At 39.1% G+C, this 17,694-nt stretch overlaps 1 long non-coding RNA gene and 1 pseudogene across 2 annotated transcripts in view; one reads left to right on the forward strand and one right to left on the reverse strand.

Moving 5' to 3' along the window:
• LOC122694515 overlaps window positions 1–17,694 on the reverse strand; it is a 53,093-nt gene that overhangs the window by 28,370 nt on the left and 7,029 nt on the right. The window contains exon 2 of one of the 2 annotated variants that reach the window (XR_006341201.1): window positions 9,475–9,555. The exons of the other annotated variant lie outside the window; for it this stretch is intronic. This is a non-coding gene — a long non-coding RNA (uncharacterized LOC122694515). The remainder of the gene's footprint in view (window positions 1–9,474; window positions 9,556–17,694) is intronic. 2 annotated transcript variants of the gene reach the window in all.
• On the forward strand, window positions 2,781–3,726 carry LOC122694508 (annotated as a pseudogene).

Genomic DNA, 17,694 nt, shown 5'->3' on the forward strand with positions numbered 1-17,694 from the left:
ACAAGTAAAAAGATCCTGCATGCCCCAACTAAAGGTCCCATGTCCCCATATCTTGGGTCACAAATCAAACCTCAGTAAATTCAAGGAAACTGAAATCATATCAAGCATCTTTTCTGACCACAATGGTATGAGACTAGATATCAATTACAAAAAAAAAAAAAAACCTGTAAAAAACACAAACACATGGAGATTAAACAATACATTTCTAAATAACGAACTGGTTACTGAAGAAATCAAAAGGGAAATCAAAATATTCCTAGAAATAAATGACAACAAAACATAACAACTCAAAACCTATGGGATGCAGCAAAAGCAGTTCTAAGAGCAAAGTTTATAGCAATACAACCCTACCTCAAGAAACAAGGAAACCATCGAACAGACAACCTAATGTTATACCTAAAACAACTAGAAAAAAAGAACAACAACAAAAAAAATCCCCAAAATTATCAGAAGGAAAGAAATCATAAAGATCAGAGTTGAAATAAATGAAAAATAAATGAAAGTAACAAGAGTAAAGCTTAATAAAACTAAACGCTGGTTCTTTGAGAAGGTAAACAAAATTGACAGATCTTTAGCCAGACTTATCATGAAAAAAAGAAGAATCAAATCAACAAAATTAGAAATGAAAAAGGAGAGGGTACAATAGACAATGCAGGGATACAAAGGATAATAAGAGACTATTATGAACAACTATATGGCAGTAAAATGGATAACCTGGAAGAAATGGACAGATTAAATAGAAAAATTCAATCTTCCAAAACTGAACCAGGAAGAAATAGAAATTATGAACAATCCAATTACAAGCACTGAAATCGAAACTCTGATCAAAAATCTCCCAAAAAACAAAAGCCCAGGACTAGATGGCTTCACAGGTGAATTCTCTCAAACATTTAAAGAAGAGCTAATGCCTATCCTTCTAAAACTCTTTCAAAAAATTGCAGAGGAAGGAACACTTCCAAACTCATTCTATGAGGCCTGATACCAAAACCAGACAAGGACAACACAAAAAAAGAAAACTATAGTCCAATATTACTGATGAACATAGATGCAAAAATCCTCAACAAAATTCTAGCAAACAGAATTCAGCAACACATTAAAAAGCTCATACACCATGATCAAGTTGGGTTTATTCCAGGGATGCAAGGATTCTTCAGTATACACAAGTCAATCAATGTGATATACCATATTAAAAAATTAAAAAATAAAAACCATAGGATAGTCTCAACAGATGCAGAAAAAGCCTTGGACAAAACTCATTTATGTTTTATGATTAAAACTCATTTATGATTAAAACTCTTCCAAAAATGGGCACAGAAGGAATCTAACTCAACACAGTAAAGGCCATATATGATAAGTCCACAGCAAACATTATTCTCAATGGTGAAAAACTGAAAGCATTTCCCCTAAGTTCAGGAATAAGACAAGGGGGTCCACTCTTATCACTATTATTCAACATAGTTTTGGAAGTCCTAGCTACAGCAATCAGAGAAGAAAAAGAAATAAAAGGAATCCAGACCAGAAAAGAAGTAAAGCTCTCACTGTTTGCAGATGACATGATACTATACATAGAAAACCTAAAGATACTATCAGAAAATTACTAGAGCTAACAAGTGAATTTAGCAAAGTCGCAGGATACAAAATCAGTACACAGAAATCACTTGCATTCCTATATACTAACAATGAAAAATCAGAAAGAGAAATTAAGGAATCAATCCCATTCACCGCTGCAACAAAAAGAATAAAATATCTAGGAATAAACCTACCTAAGGAGACAAAAGAACTGTATACAGAAAATTTTAAGACACTGATGAAAGAAATCAAAGACAACATAAACAGATGGAGAGATATTACATGTTTCTGGGTAGGAAGACTCAATATTGTGAAAATGACTATACTACAAAATGCAATATACTGATTCAATGTGATCCCTATCAAATTACCAATTGCATTTTTCACAGAGACAGAATAAAATATTTCACAATTCATATGGAAACACAAAAGACCTCAAATAGGTAAAGGATTCTTGAGAAAGAAGAATGGAGCTGAAAGAATCAACAGTCCTGACTTCAGGACTGTTATACTACAAAGCTACAGTCATCAAGACAGTGTGGTACTGGCACAAAAACATACATACAGACCAATGGAACAAGACAGAAAGCCCAGAAATAAACCCATGCACCTATGGGTACCTTATTTTTGACCAAGGAGGCAAGAATATACAATGGGACAAAAGCAGGCTCTTCGATAAATGGTGCTGGGAAAACCTGGCAGCTACATATAAAAGAATGAAATTAGAACACTTCCTAACACCATACACAAAGATAAACTCAAAATGGATTAAAAACCTTACATTTGTAAGATCAGAAACTATAAAACTCTTAGAGGAAAACATAGGCAGAACACTCGACGACATAAATCAAAGCAATATCCTCTATGACCCACCTCTCAGAATAATGAAAATAAAAACAAAAGTAAACAAGTGAGACCTGATTAAACTTAAAAGCTTTTGCACAGCAAAGGAAACTATAAGCAAGGCAAAAAGACCACCCTCAGAATGGGAGAAAATAAGAGCAAATGAAACAACTGACAAAGGATTAATTTCCAAAATATATAAGCAGCTCATACAACTCAATACCAGAAAAACAAACAGCCCAATCAAAAAGTGGGAAAAAGACCTTTAGAGAAATGTGAATCAAAACTATAATGAGATATCACCTCACACAGGTCAGAATGGCCAACATCAAAAAGTCTACAAACAGAACCCCTAGCTTCTCACAGGGATGGAGCCGGAAGAAGGGACACCCTTGTGGCAGCTGCAGAAGCTTCCCACAGAGCAAGGCCTGCAGCTTCTTCACAAAATAATTGATGGCATTTGTGGCCGAATTTATCCTCTCTACCAGGATTATCACAGTGTTTGGGATTCAACAGAATGGATGCATGTTCTAGAAGACCTTACCACCTTTTTCAAAGCTGTAGTTGGTAAAAATTTATCTGATGAAGCGATATCTCAGCAGTTGAGTCAGCTGAACCCATCTCACCAAGAAGCTATCACGAAATGCTTAAAAAGTAGGAAAGATGAAATCAAGCAGACTCTGTTGGAAGAAATAGTTGATGTTTCCTCTGCACAGCTATAGGATTTTGATTGGCAGTTAAAGCTTGCACTTTCTAGTGACAATATTCAGTTCAGTTTAGTTCAGTCACTCAGTCGTGTCCGACTCTTTGTGACCCCATGAATGGCAGCACGCCAGGCCTCCCTGTCCATTACCAACTCCCAGAGTTTACTCAAACTCATGCCCATCGAATCTGCGGTGCCATCCAGCCATCTCATCCTTTGTCGTCCCCTCCTCCTCCTGCCCCCAATCCCTCCCAGCATCAGGGTCTTTTCCAATGAGTCAACTCTTCACATGAGGTGGCCCAAGTATTGGAGTTTCAGCTTCAGCATCAGTCCTTCCAATGAACACCCAGGACTGATCTCCTTTAGGATGGACTTGTTGGATCTCCTTGCAGTCCAAGGGACTCTCAACAGCCTTCTCCAACACCATAGTTCAAAAGCATCAATTTTTCGGCAAGATTGCTACATTACAAATGCCACTTTTAAACCTTCAGATAGATGTAAAAAAAAATGGTGAAGTCAAGCCATATTCTGTTGAAATGAGTAAAGAAGAGCTGAAGAATCTAATAAATTCCTGGCAAACAGCTAATAAGGTGGTCCTGCAATTGAAATAACTGGAAATGACGAATAGCAACATTATCAGATTCCACTGATACAACTGATACACAAAGAGAATACCATGTGTTCAGAAAATCTGAATGGCCAGTTGAGAAAGCAGCAGTGTTAAGATTACAAATACAATAATTTATCAACTATCCTAAGGAAAAGGAAATGATATGGTTGACAGGAAATGCATAAAAACATGAAAGATGAAAAGGCTGTAAACACAGTTTATATTTTCATAATGACTGGTTTGCTTCATTTATTAAATATTTGAGTAATTTTTATAGATACAGTTTTATGGAAAGTTAAAAATAGGCTCTAAAGTAATGTAAACATACAAGCACAAATATCTTGAATATTGTTTAAAGAACTATGTGAATAGTGAGGATGCTTATTATGGATATATATGGTGGTTAATCTGTGATATTTTTTAAAAATAATTTTTAAAGTATGTATAAGTTGCATGTAACTTAGGAGATTCCACGTTTTTCTCATATTTCAAAGGAAAAGTTATAAAATGTAAAATTTTATAGAGAAGCTCTCTAGACTTGAATGAAGGGAAAAAAACTAAATCTGGGTGAAAAATTTTGAGTTTTGAATTCTAGAACTAAAATCTTATACTCAAGCATAGATAAAAGTGAAAATAACACTGTTACTTCTGCATTTTTGTGTCTGTTCAGGAGACTATGCTCTGATAAAAAGAATATGTGTCACCGTATAATGAATACCTTACTATTCAGATATCAGCTAAGACTACATAGGTCCCTATTTGTGGTAAATTCTTAACTTAATGAAGTTCTGGATGTTAAAACTTCATTGGAAAGTAAACCATTTTTAATTTCAGTGACCTTTAAAAACAAGCATTCTGAGCAAATAAAAATATATTATCTTTAAAAAAAAAAAACCTCTACAAACAATAAATGCTGGAGAGGGTGTGGAAAAAAGGGAAACTTCTTGCACTGTTGGTGGGAATGTAGATTGATACAACCACTATGGAAGATGGTATGGAGACTCCTTAAAAAACTAGGAATAAAACCATGATGTGACCCAGCAATCCCACTCCTAGACATATATCCTGAGGAAACCAAAATTGAAAAAGACATATGTACCCCAATGTTCATTGCAGCACTATTTACAATAGCTAGAACATGGAAACAACCTAGATGTCTATCAACAGATGAATGGATAAAGAAGTTGTGGTACATACACACAATGAAATATTACTCAGCCTTAAAAGGAACGAATTTGAGTCAGTTCTAATGAGGTTAATGAACCTAGAACCTATTATACAGAGGGAAGTAAGTCAGAAAGAGAAAGATAAGTTTTGGCTACTAAAGTATATATATGGAATCTAGAAAGATGGTACCAAAGAATTCATTTGTAGGGCAGCAATGGAGAAACAGACATAAAGAGGAGACTTACGGACACGGGGAAGGGGAGGAAAAGGTGAGATGTGTGGAGAGAGTAACATGGAAACTTACATTACCATATGTAAAATAGATAGCCAATGGGACTTTCCTGTATGGCTCAGAAAACTCAAACAGGGGCTCTGTATCAACCTAGAGGGGTGGGATGGGGAGGGAGATGGAAGGGAGGTTCACAAGGGAGGGGACATACGTATACCTATGGCTGATTTATGTTGAGGTTTGACAGAAAACAACAAAATTCTGTAAAGCAATTATCCTTCAATTAAAAATAAATTTACAAAATAAAAATAAAGATCCTACATCCCACAATAAAGATCGAAGATCCCTGCATGCCACAACTAACATCTGACTCAGCCAAACAAATAAATAAATAGAATTGAGGTCTGGGTGTTGGATGCTGGAGTCACTGAGAATAATCATCCAGGAGGGATGGAAGCAAAGGCTGTAAACCCAGAACTCATGTTCTCATTAGAAGGCTTTAGTATCATTGAAGCCATCAGAATTACTTAAGGAACACTGTAAACATGAATGTTCTGGAGTTATACTCTAACAATCCTGTATCATAATCTTTGGGGGTAGGACCCATGCTTCTGATGATAATTAGAATAGGAGCTACCACCACAGGCAAAAAGAAGCCATTCAAAATTTTAGTTGGGAAGCTGAGGATCAGAACTGTACTTTCAGATAATGGTCTTTTAACTAGGCTTTCAACAGCTATGCAGGTATGGACAGTTTAAGGGCATCAGTTTAAGGGGATCTTTGACTTCCATATGCATTGTTGCCTCAAACTGAAGTAAGGATGCACCTTCCATGTACACCATCATGCCTATTGTCTATCCCCACTACAGCTTTCACAACTGTCCTTCTCTTTACGAAAAAATAAAAAGTGTATTACCCACCCATCCTAAAAGAGAGAGATACCTTAAAAAGTCATCTTTTAAAAGAGGTCACCCAGAGTAGTAGGCTTAACTCTTGCCATCTCCTGTTTCACCACTTCTAATTTACCTTGATTCATGGACCTAACATTCCAGGTTCCTATGCAACATTGCTCTTTACAGCATCAGACTTTACTTCCGTCACCAGTCACATCCACACCTGGGCATTGTTTTTGCTTTGGCTCCATCTCTTCATTCTTGCTGGAGTTATTTCTCCACTGATCTCCGGTAGCATACTGGGCACCTAACAACCGGCACAGTTCATCTTTCAGTGTCATATCTTTTTGCCTTTTCATACTGTTCATGGGGTTCTCAAGGCAAGAATACTGAAGTTATTTGCCATTCCCTTCTCCAGTGGACCACGTTTTGTCAGAAGGCTCCACCATAACCCATCCATCTTTGATGGCCCTACATGGCAGGGCTCATAGTTTCACTGAGTTAGACAAGGTTGTGGTTCATGTGATCAGTTTCATTAGTTTTCTGTGATTGTGGATTTTCATTCTTTCTGAATCAGTGAATTAATATGGACTGGAATGGGCGAATTTAATTCAGATGACCATTATATCTACTACTGTGGGCAAGAATCCCTTAGAAGAAATGGAGCAGCCCTCATAGTCAACAAAAGAGTCTGAAATGCAGTACTTTGGTGCAATCTCAAAAATGGCAGAAGATCTCTGTTCGTTTCCAAGCGAAGCTATTCAATATCACAGTAATCCAAGTGCCCCAACCAGTAATGCTGAAGAAGCTTGAAGTCGAATGGTTCTATGAAGACCTACAAGACCTTCTAGAACTAACACCCAAAAAAGATGTCCTTTTCATCACAGGAGACTAGAATGCAAAAGTAGGAAGTCAAGAGATACCTGGAGTAACAGGCAAACGTGGCCTTGGAGTACAAAATGAAGCAGGGCAAAGCATAACAGAGTTTTGCCAAGAGAACGCACCAACATAGAAAACACCCTCTTCCAATAACACAAGAGAAGACTCTACACATGGACATCACCAGATGGTGAACACCGAAATCAGATTGATTAAATTCTTTGCAGCCAAAGATGGAGAAGCTCTATACAGTCAGTAAAAACAAGACCAGGGGCTGACTGTGGCTCAGATCATGAACTCCTGATTGCCAAATTCAGACTTAAATTGAAGAAAATAGGGAAAACCATTAGACCATTCAGGTATAACATAAACCAAATCCCTTACAATTATACTGTGGAAGTGACAAATAGATTCAAGGAATTAGATCTGACAGACAGAGTGCCTGAAGAACTAGGGATGGAGGTTTGTGACACTGCACAGGAGGCAGTGATCAAGACCATCCCCAAGAAAAATAAATGCAAAAAGGCAAAACGGCTGTCTGAGGAGGCCTTACAAGTAGCTGAGAAAAGAAGAGAAGCTAAAGGCAAAGGAGAAAAGGAAAAATATACCCATCTGAATGCAGAATTCCAAAGAATAGCAAGGAGGGATAAGAAAGCCTTCCTCAGTGATCAGTACAAAGAAATACAGGAAAACAATAGAATGGGAAAGATAAGAGATCTCTTCAAGAAGATTAGAGATACCAAGGGAACACTTCATGCAAAGATGGGCTCAATAAAGGACAGAAATGGTATGGACCTAACAGAAGCAGAAGATATTAAGAAGAGGTGGCAAGAATACACAGAAGAACTGTACAAAAAAGATCTTCATGACCCAGATAATCACAATGGTGTGATCACTCACCTAGAGCCAGACATCCTGAAATGTGAAGTCAAGTGGACCTTAGGAAGCATCACTACGAACAAAGCTAGTGGAGGTGATGGAATTCCAGTTGAGCTATTTCAAATCCTGAAAGATGATGCTGTGAAAGTGCCGTACTCAATATGCCAGCAAATATGGAAAACTCACCAATGGCCATGAGACTGGAAAAGGTCAATTTTCATTCCAATCCCAAAGAAAGGAAATGCCAAGAATGTTCAAACTACCACACAATTGCACTCATCTCACACGCTAGTAAAGTAATACTCAAAATTCTCCAAGCTAGGCTTCAACAGTATGTGAACCGTGAACTTCCAGATGTTCAAGCTGGTTTTAGAAAAGGCATAGGAACAAAATAGATCAAATTGCCAACATCCACTGGATCACTGAAAAACCAAAAGAATACTAGAAAAACATCTACTTCCACTTTATTGTACTCCAAAGGCTTTGATTGTGTAGATCACAACAAACTGTGGAAAATTTTTTAAGAGATGGGAATACCAGACCACCTTACCTGCCTCCTGAGAAATCTGTATGCAGGTCAAGAAGCAACAGTTAGAACTGGACATGGAACAACAGAAACTGGTCCCAAATTAGGAAAGGAGTACATCAAGGCTGTATATCATCACCCTGCTTATTTAACTTATATGCAGAGTACATCATACGAAATTCCAGGCTGGATGAAGCACAAGCTAGAATCAAGTTTGCAGGGAGAAATATCAATAACCTCAGATATGCAGATGATACCACCCTTATGGCAGAAAGTGAAGAAGAACTAAAAAGCCTCTTGATGAAAGGGGGGGGGGGAGTGGACGGGGCTCCAAAATCACTGCAGATGGTGACTGCAGCCATGAAATGAAAAGACGCTTGCTCCTTGGAAGAAAAGCTATGACCAAACCAGACAGCATATTAAAAAGCAGAGACATAAAAAAAAAAAAAAAAGCAGAGACATTACTTTGCCAACAAAAGTCCATCTATTCAAAGCTATGGTTTTTTCCAGTAGTCATGTATAGATGTGAGAGTTGGACTATAAAGAAAGCTAAGCGCCAAAGAATTGATGGTTTTGAACGGTAGTATTGGAGAAGACTCTTGAGAGTCCTTTGGATTGCAAGGAGATCCAGTTAGTCAGTCCTAAAGGAAACCAGTCCTGAATATTCATTGGAAGGACTGATGCTAAAGCTGAAACTCCAATACTTCGGCCACCTGATGCAAAGAACTGACTCATTAAAAAAGATCCTGATGCTGGAAAAGATTGAAGGCAGGAGGAAAAGGGGATGACAGAGGATGAGATGGTTGGATGGCATCATCAACCTGGTAGACGTGAGTTTGAAAAAGCTCTGGGAGTTGGTGATGGACAGGGAAGCCTGGCATACTGTAGTCCATGGGGTCGCAAAGAGTTGGACACAACTGAGCAACTGAACTGATCGTAGGCTTCATGTCTTACCCTTTTTAACACATATTTCTGCTAAGTTTGAAGCATCACATTTTAAATGAAGTGATTTGGCACATATTGAGATGTTCTAATTTAGATATAATATAGAACTGGCACAAATAATGATGGCCAGCTTTATTCCTTCTTACATCTCCAGGCAGCTGTGAAAGAATGTATTTCTTCAAAGATAGAATCCTGTGAGAACAAAGCAAAGAGAAGTTCAGCAGCAAATACCTGAGAATAGCAGCACCTTATATCATCCATGTGCAGGATCAGGGCAGGGCTCTCTGCTTTTTCTAACCATTCGATATGGACCTAGAAATCAGATATGTTTACCACGGGGAAATACTACAGGTTTATTGCAATTGAAAAGTTCAGACTGATGGAATAATTAAATTGATAATATCTGGGTTTGCTGATATTTTTTATATGACAGACATTTCCCTTAAATTGAATAAGCCATATCTGCAGCTCTAAGGTTTTAACAAATTATACTCAAAGCCCATAAGAAAAAAAATCACATCTTATTTCTTTTAATTATATAGTTGACCCTTGAACAAGATTAGGTGAGCCAACTCCCACCCCTCCCACATAGTCAAAAATCACATTGTAAAGTTGTGACTCCCTCAAAACTTAACCACAGCCTACTACTGACCAGAACCCTGACATATAATGGCCAACTAACACATATTTTGCATGTTATATGTATTATATACTGTATTCTTAAAGTGAGATAGAGCAAAGAAAATGCTATTTAAGAAATCTTAAGGAAGGACTTTCCCAGTGGTCCAGTGGTTATGCCTACGTGAGGATAGGCACAGTTTAATACCAGTTTTACACGTCATGTTCTACACGACGAATACTTACATGATGATGATGACACAAAGACATCTTACACAGTTCTTACTGAGCAATTATTAGACTTTCATACAAAGACACTCACGCACAAAAGCAACAGATAAGTTTATTAGCTAAACTGCATGATGGAAGTGTATCATCATTAAGGTTTTCATCCTTGTCATTTTCACATTGAGTAGGATGAGCAGGAGGAAGAAGAAGAGGGATAGGCCTTGCTGTCTCAGGGTGGCACAGATGGAAGAGGTGGAGGAAATGGAGGGGAGAGGATGGGAGGCACGCTCTGTAACTTATTCTGGAAATACTACGTAATTTCTATCTGATGCTTTTGCCTTTTCATTTCTCTAAAAATGTTTGTGTGCAGGACCATTCTTTCTGCCACCATTTTCTTTATTTTTGTTTTTTATTTGGCCTTGTCAGATTTTCATTGTATCATATGGGATCTTTCGTTGCATTACACAGCCTCTCTAGTCTTGGAGCTAGGGCTTAGTTGCTCCGGGGCATGTGAGATCTTTAATTCCCTTGTGGTGGTTTAGTCACTAAGTCATGGCCGACTCTTGTGACCCCATGGACTGCAGTCAGCCGGGCTCCTCTGGCCATGGAATTCTCCAGGCAAGAATGCTGGAGTGGGTTGCCATTTCCTTCTCCAGGGGATCTTCCTGACCCAGGAACTGAACCTGGGTCTCCTGCATTGCAGGCAGATTCTTTACCAACTGAGCTACGAGGGAAACCCCTTTAGCTCCCTTACCAAGGATCAAACCCACAACCCCTGCATTATAAGGCAGATTCTTAACCACTAGCCCATGAAGAAAGTACCAAAAGCAGTCTTAATTAATCGGAACCCTTCTGCCAGACTGTCTAATGTCAATTTGTTTTCTGACACTGCTTCTTCTGCGTCTTCTTCCTCTTCGTCTGACACTGGCTCAGAAGCATTCATCTCCATCAATTCATCTTCTGTGAATTCCTCTGGCATGGTGTCTATTAGCTCTTTCATTTCTCCAAGATCCATATCTTGAAACCCTTCACTCCTCTACCTCTCCTGTCATATCCACAATGTCTTTCATGATTTCCTCGATTGGCTCTGTCATATATCCTGAGAAGTCATGCACAACTTCTGAACACAGTTTTCTCCAGCAGGAATTTATTGTTTGGGGACTGATGGCTTTCACAGCTTTTTCCATAACAATGATGGCGTCTCTGATGGTATAACCCTTCCAGACTCATGATGCTCTATCAGTCCTTTCCAGAATACCATGTGTAATGAACCTTAAAAGTTCTTATGACTCCTTGCTCCACAGGCTGAACTACAGAGGCTGTGTTTGGGGGCAAGTAGACCACACTGACATCATTAGTGTGGAATTTGTAGTGTTCTGGGTGGCCATTTTCCCGTATCAAAGGAACTTTAAATGGCAGTCTCTTACTGGCGAGGTGTTTCCTGACTTCAGGGACAAAGCACCCATGGACCAAATCCAGGAAAAGGGCTCTCATTGGTCAGACCTTTTTGTCGTACAACTGAAAGGCTGGCAGCTGGTGTTCATCTTTTATCTTTGAGAGTCAGGGGTGAGCAGCTCTATAGATAAGGACCACCCTGGTCACAAACTGCACTGCATTTGTATAAAACAGTAGAGTTAGCCTTTCCCTGCCTGCTTTAAATTCTGGTATTCTATTTGTATTCCTTACTTATAAATGTCCTCTGTGGCATTTTTTTTTTTTTTCCAGAAGAGGGCACTTTCATCTGCATTAAAAATCTGTTCAGGTGGATATCCTTTCTCTTTAATGATTTTCTTAATGGCCTCTGGGAACCTGTCTGAAGCCTCTGATCAGCAGAAGCTGCTTCTCCCATTGTCTTGATAGTTTTAAAGCTAAGCATGCAAGCTCATCACTCTGTCATGTCCAACTCTTTGCGATGCTGTGGGCTGCAGCCCTCCAGGCCCCTCTATCCATGGAATGTTCCAGGCAAGAATACCTGAGAAGGCTGCCACTTCCTCCTCCAGGGGATTTTCCCGACCCAGACCTCAAAAACCCTTGCCTCCAGCATCTCCTGCATTGACAGGTGGATTCTTTACCACTGAGCCACCTGGGAAGTCTTTTCAAGCCAAACTTCTTTCTAAAATTCTCAGAATATCCCTTGTTGGCATTAAATTCTCTAGCCTTCTCTTCACCTTCCCTTCACTTCACTTTGTCATGTAATGACCACTTTTTCTTGACTAGTTTATAGGTATGCCTTTCTTACAGCAATCCGGCACCCACATAAAAGCTGCATTTTCAATACAAGATAAAAAGGTATTTCACAAAAAGTGCAAGGTTTTCATTCCTGCAAGCATAGCTGCAGCAAATGGGCTTCATGAATTTCCTCTTCTTTCTTTTTGCAATAGTCCTTACGCTGGACTCATTTGTCTTGAAATGGTGAGCAACCGCAGCTGCAGATTTCAATTTACAGTACATATCAAGCAATTCAACTTTTTCTTATAATGTCATGACTTTTCTCTGCTTCTAGGGAGCACTTCCAACATCACTAGCAACACTAGCAACATTGTATGGGTCCTACAATGTTACTTAAGGTTTACGGTACTGCTTTAAACACAATGAAAGTTATGTAAGAACCACTACAGATCGCTTACTGTAACATGCTATTTACTGGGGAGAGCAGTTAAGTAACTGCTCATGTGGAGATGATTAGCCTCACAAAGCCTTGTAAGCAGATACAACACTTGAGCTCACTGCAACAGCAACAGGATGTGGCTATGAAATTATTACAGTAGCACAGTATGTACCACAGTTAATTTATGCAGCTATGATTTAATACTGCATCTTCATGTTTGTTTACATCTCTCTGGCCTTCCAGTGGTGCCATGGATGGACTCTGTTTGTGTACCTAAGTTTTGATACATTTTAACTTTTCATAATAGATCCGTGTAAATTTTATGGTAATAAATGGCAAAACAGACTAGTAACTACATATATTTTATGCATTCATGACATACCGAACTTTCTAAAAATGTTTCACTGTTTCTGAGCTATGTGTTTTGTCTGAGGGTTTTCTCAAATTATCACAAATATCAAAAAATTTCCAATACATTTATTTAAAAAATTCTGCATATAACTGGACCCACGCAGTTCAAACTCATGTTGTTCAAGGGGGAGCTGTATTGCAAGGTATATTAAAATTAATTTTTTATGTTCCCAATTCTTTCTGAGGGTTTGGGGTCAAATAAAATGCCGCTATCTGAAGAATAAAATACATAAGTAATATTAATATTAATTTGTTAAGTCTTGGTAAAACCTTTCTTGGTATGTTTCCCAGGAATTAAGTGAATGAAACTAAGTGGGCAACAGTTCTTTTGAAAGTTAGGTGGTTTCCAACTCTTTTGCTTTCAACAAAACTGAAAATTGAGGTGTCAGCTGATAGATTGTTAAAAATAATTTTGATAATAAATTGCTATGTGATTTCTGGCATTTAATTCAGAAGGGGCTCAAATAATTGAGAAAGTCTACAATATCAAAACTCATTTCCCCGCACACACCAACAGTCAATCATTGACAAAGGAGGTAAGAATATACAATGGCAAAAAGATAGTCTCTTCAGCAAGTGATGTTGGGAAAGCTGGACGGCTGCACATCAATCAGTGAAATTAGAACACACCCTTACACCATACACAAAAATAAACTCAAAATGGCTTAACAACTTAAACATAAGACGTGACACCATAAAACTCTTAAAAGAGAACACGGGTGAAACATTCTCTGACATAAATCATACCAATGTTTTTTTAGGTCAGTCTCCCAAGGCAACAGAAATAAAAGCAAAAAACTTAAAAATGAGACCTAGTCAAAAATCACAAATTTTTGTATAGCAAGTGAAAATTGCTCAGTCGTGTCCAACTTTTTGCGACCCCATGGACTATACAACCTATGGAATTTTCCAGGTCAGAATACTGGAGTGGGTAGCCTTTCCCTTCTCCAGGGGATCTTCCCTACCCAGGGATCAAACCCAGCTCTTCCACATTGCAGGCGGATTCTTTACCAGCTGAGCCATAAGAGAAGCCCAAGAATACTGGAGTGGGTAGCCTATCCCTTCTCCAGCAGATCTTCCCGACCCAGGAATCGAACCGGGGTCTCCTGCATTGCAGGCGGATTCTTTACCAATTGAGCTATGAAGGAAGCTCCTTTGTATAGCAAAGGAAACCATTAAAAAAAAAAAAATGAAAAGACAATCTATGGACTAGGAGAAAATATTTATAAATGATGCAACCAACAAAGACTTAATCTCCAAAATATACAAACAGCTCACACAACTCAATAACAAAAAGCAAACAACCCAACCAAAAAATGGGCAGAAGACCTAAGTAGCTATTTCTCCAAAAAAGACACACAGATGGACAGTAGGCACATGAAAAAATGCTCAACATTGCTAATCATTAGAGAAATGCAAATCAAAACTACGAGATACCACCTTCACCAGCCACAGCGGCCACCATTAACGTCTCCAAATAATAAATGCTGTAGAGAAAAGGGATACCTCCACATTATTGGTGGGAATGTAAACTGGTGCAGCCACTAAGGAGAACAGTATGGACGTTATTCAGAAAACTAAAAATCGAGTTGCCATATGATCCAGCAATCCCACTCCTGGACATATATCTGGAGAAAACTATAATTCAAAAAGATACATGCACCCTTAAGTTCATAGCAGCACTTACTATAGCCAAGACATGGAAACAACTTAAATGTTCATTGATGGGTGAATGGATAAAGAAGACTTGGTACATATATACAATGGGATACTACTCAGCCATTGAAAAAAATAAGTGAAATAATGCCATTTCGGGCATTACTTCTCTTTCTTGTTGCCCTTGTCTTTTTGTCTCCACCAGCGCCAGGCGAACAGGCCCAGCAGCCACAATGAGGAGCAACAGGAGGACGAGGCCTGTGACAGTGCCCACCCAGTGCCGCCCTCAACCCAGGGCTGGGCTGATCTTGGAAGAGGGATTCAGCTCTCCATCAAGAGGGCAGCTGCGGGTGGAGGCAGGGGCTGAGCCAGGGAAAGCCCACTTGCTCTTCAAATCGCCTCACCCTGGGGCCTAGACTCCTCTCATCTTAGGAGACCCAGGTTCTGGTCTTGGCCCTGTTCCTCAATCCCTTCAACCTCACCTGTGTGTGTCTAGATATTCTCATTCTAAATGAAAGTAGGTCAGAAAGAGAAAGACAAATACCATATGATATCGCTTCTATGTGGAATGTAAAATATGACACAAATGAACCTATCTACAAAACAGAAATAGGCTCACAGATAGAGAAAACAGACTGTGGTTGCCAAAGGAGAGGGTAGGCGGGGAGGGAAGGAGGGTGGGACTAGAAGTTTGGAATTAGTAGATGTAAACTGCTACATGTAGAATGGATAAACAACAAGGTTCCACTGTACAGCACAGGAAACTACTACATTCAATATCCTGTGATAAACCATAATGGAAAAGAATACACATATATAACTGAGTCACTTTGCTGTATGGTAGAAATTAACACAATATTATAAATCAACTATCAGTTCAGTTCAGTCACTCAGTCGTGTCCGACTCTTTGTGACCTCATGCACTGCAGCAAGTCAGGCCTCCCTGTCCATCACCAACACCTGGAGTTTATTCAAACTCATGCCCATTGAGTTGGTAATGCCATCCAATCATCTCATCCTCTGTTGTCCCCTTCTCTTGATGCGTTCAATCTTTCCAACATCAGGGTCTTTACAAATGAGTCAGCTCTTCGCATCAGGTGGGCAAAGTATTGGAGTTTCAGCTTCAACATCAGTCCTTCCAATGAACATCCAGGACTGATCTCCTTTAGGATGGACTGGTTGGATCTCCCTGCAGCCCAAGGGACTCTCAAGAGTCTTCTCCAACACCACAGTTCAAAAGCATCAATTCTTTGGCGCTCAGCTTTCTTCACAGTCCAACTCTCACATCCATACATGACCACTGGAAAAACCATAGCCTTAAAAAAAACAAAAAAAAAAACCATAGCCTTGACTAGACAGACCTTTGTTGGCAAAGTAATGTCTCTGCTTTTTAATATGCTATCTAGGTTGGTCATAACTTTTCTTCCAAGGAGCAAGCATCTTTTCATTTCATGGCTGCAGTCACCAACTGCAGTGATTTTGGAGCCCAGAAAAATAATGTCAGTCAGTTTCCACTGTTTCCCCATCTATTTGCCATGAAGTGATGGGACCAGATGCCAAGATCTTAGTTTTCCAAATGCTTAGTTTTAAGCCAACTTTTTCACTCCTCTTTCACTTTCATCAAGAGGCTCTTTACTTCTTCACTTTCTGCCATAAGGGTGGTGTCATCTGCATATCTGAGGTTATTGATATTTCTCCCGGCAATCTTGATTCCAGCTTGTGCTTCTTCCAGCCCAGCATTTCTCATGATGTATTCTGCACGTACGTTAAATAAGCACAGTGACAATATACAGCCTTGACTTACTCCTTTTCCTATTTGGAACCAGTCAGTTGTTCCACGTCCAGTTCTAACTGTTGCTTCCTGATCTGCATACAGATTTCTCAAGAGGCAGGTCAGGTGGTCTGGTATTCCCATCTCTTAAAAAATTTTCCAGAGTTTGTGATCCACACAAAGGCTTTGGCATAGTCAATAAAGCAGAAATAGATGTTTTTCTGGAATACTCTTGCTTTTTTGATGATCCAGTGGATGTTGGCAACTTGATCTCTGGTTCCTCTGCCTTTTCTAAAACCAGCTTGAACATCTGGAAGTTCACGGTTCACACACTGTTGAAGCCTATCTTGGAGAATTTTGAGCATTACTTTACTAGCGTGTGAGATGAGTACATTGTGTGGTAGTTTGAACATTCTTTGGCATTGCCTTCCTTTGGGATCGGAATGAAAATTGACCTTTTCCAGTCCCATGGCCATTGGTGAGTTTTCCATATTTGCTGGCATATTGAGTGCAGCACTTTCACAGCATCATCTTTCAGGATTTGAAATAGCTCAACTGGAATTCTATCACCTCCACTAGCTTTGTTCATTGTGATGCTTCCTAAGGCCCACCTGACTTCACATTCCAGGATGTCTGGCTCTAAGTAGACACCATTGTGATTATCTGGGTCATGAAGATCTTTTTTGTACAGTTCTTCTGTGTATTCTTGCTACTTCTGTTAGGTCCATACCATTTCTGTCCTTTATTGAGCCCATCTTTGTATGAAATGTTCCCTTGGTATCTCTAATTTTCTTAAAGAGCTCTCTAGTCTTTCCCATTCTATTGTTTTCCTCTATTTCTTTGCACTGATCACTGAGGAAGGCTTTTATCTCTCTCCTTGCTATTCTTTGGAACTCTGCATTCAAGTGGGTATATCTTTCCTTTCCTTCTTTGCTTTTGGCTTCTCTTCTTTTCACAGCTATTTGTAAGGCCTCCTCAGACAGCCATTTTGCTTTTTTGCATTTCTTTTTCTTGGGGATGGTCTTGCTCCCTGTCTCCTATACAATGTCACAAACCTCCGTCCATAGTTCATCAGGCACTCTATCAGATCCAGTCCCATAAATCTATTTCTCACTTCCACAGTATAATTGTAAAGGATTTGATTTAGGTCATACCTGAA

This window comes from Cervus elaphus, chromosome 1 (assembly GCF_910594005.1).
Source record: "Cervus elaphus chromosome 1, mCerEla1.1, whole genome shotgun sequence".
Taxonomy (NCBI): Eukaryota; Metazoa; Chordata; class Mammalia; order Artiodactyla; family Cervidae; genus Cervus; species Cervus elaphus.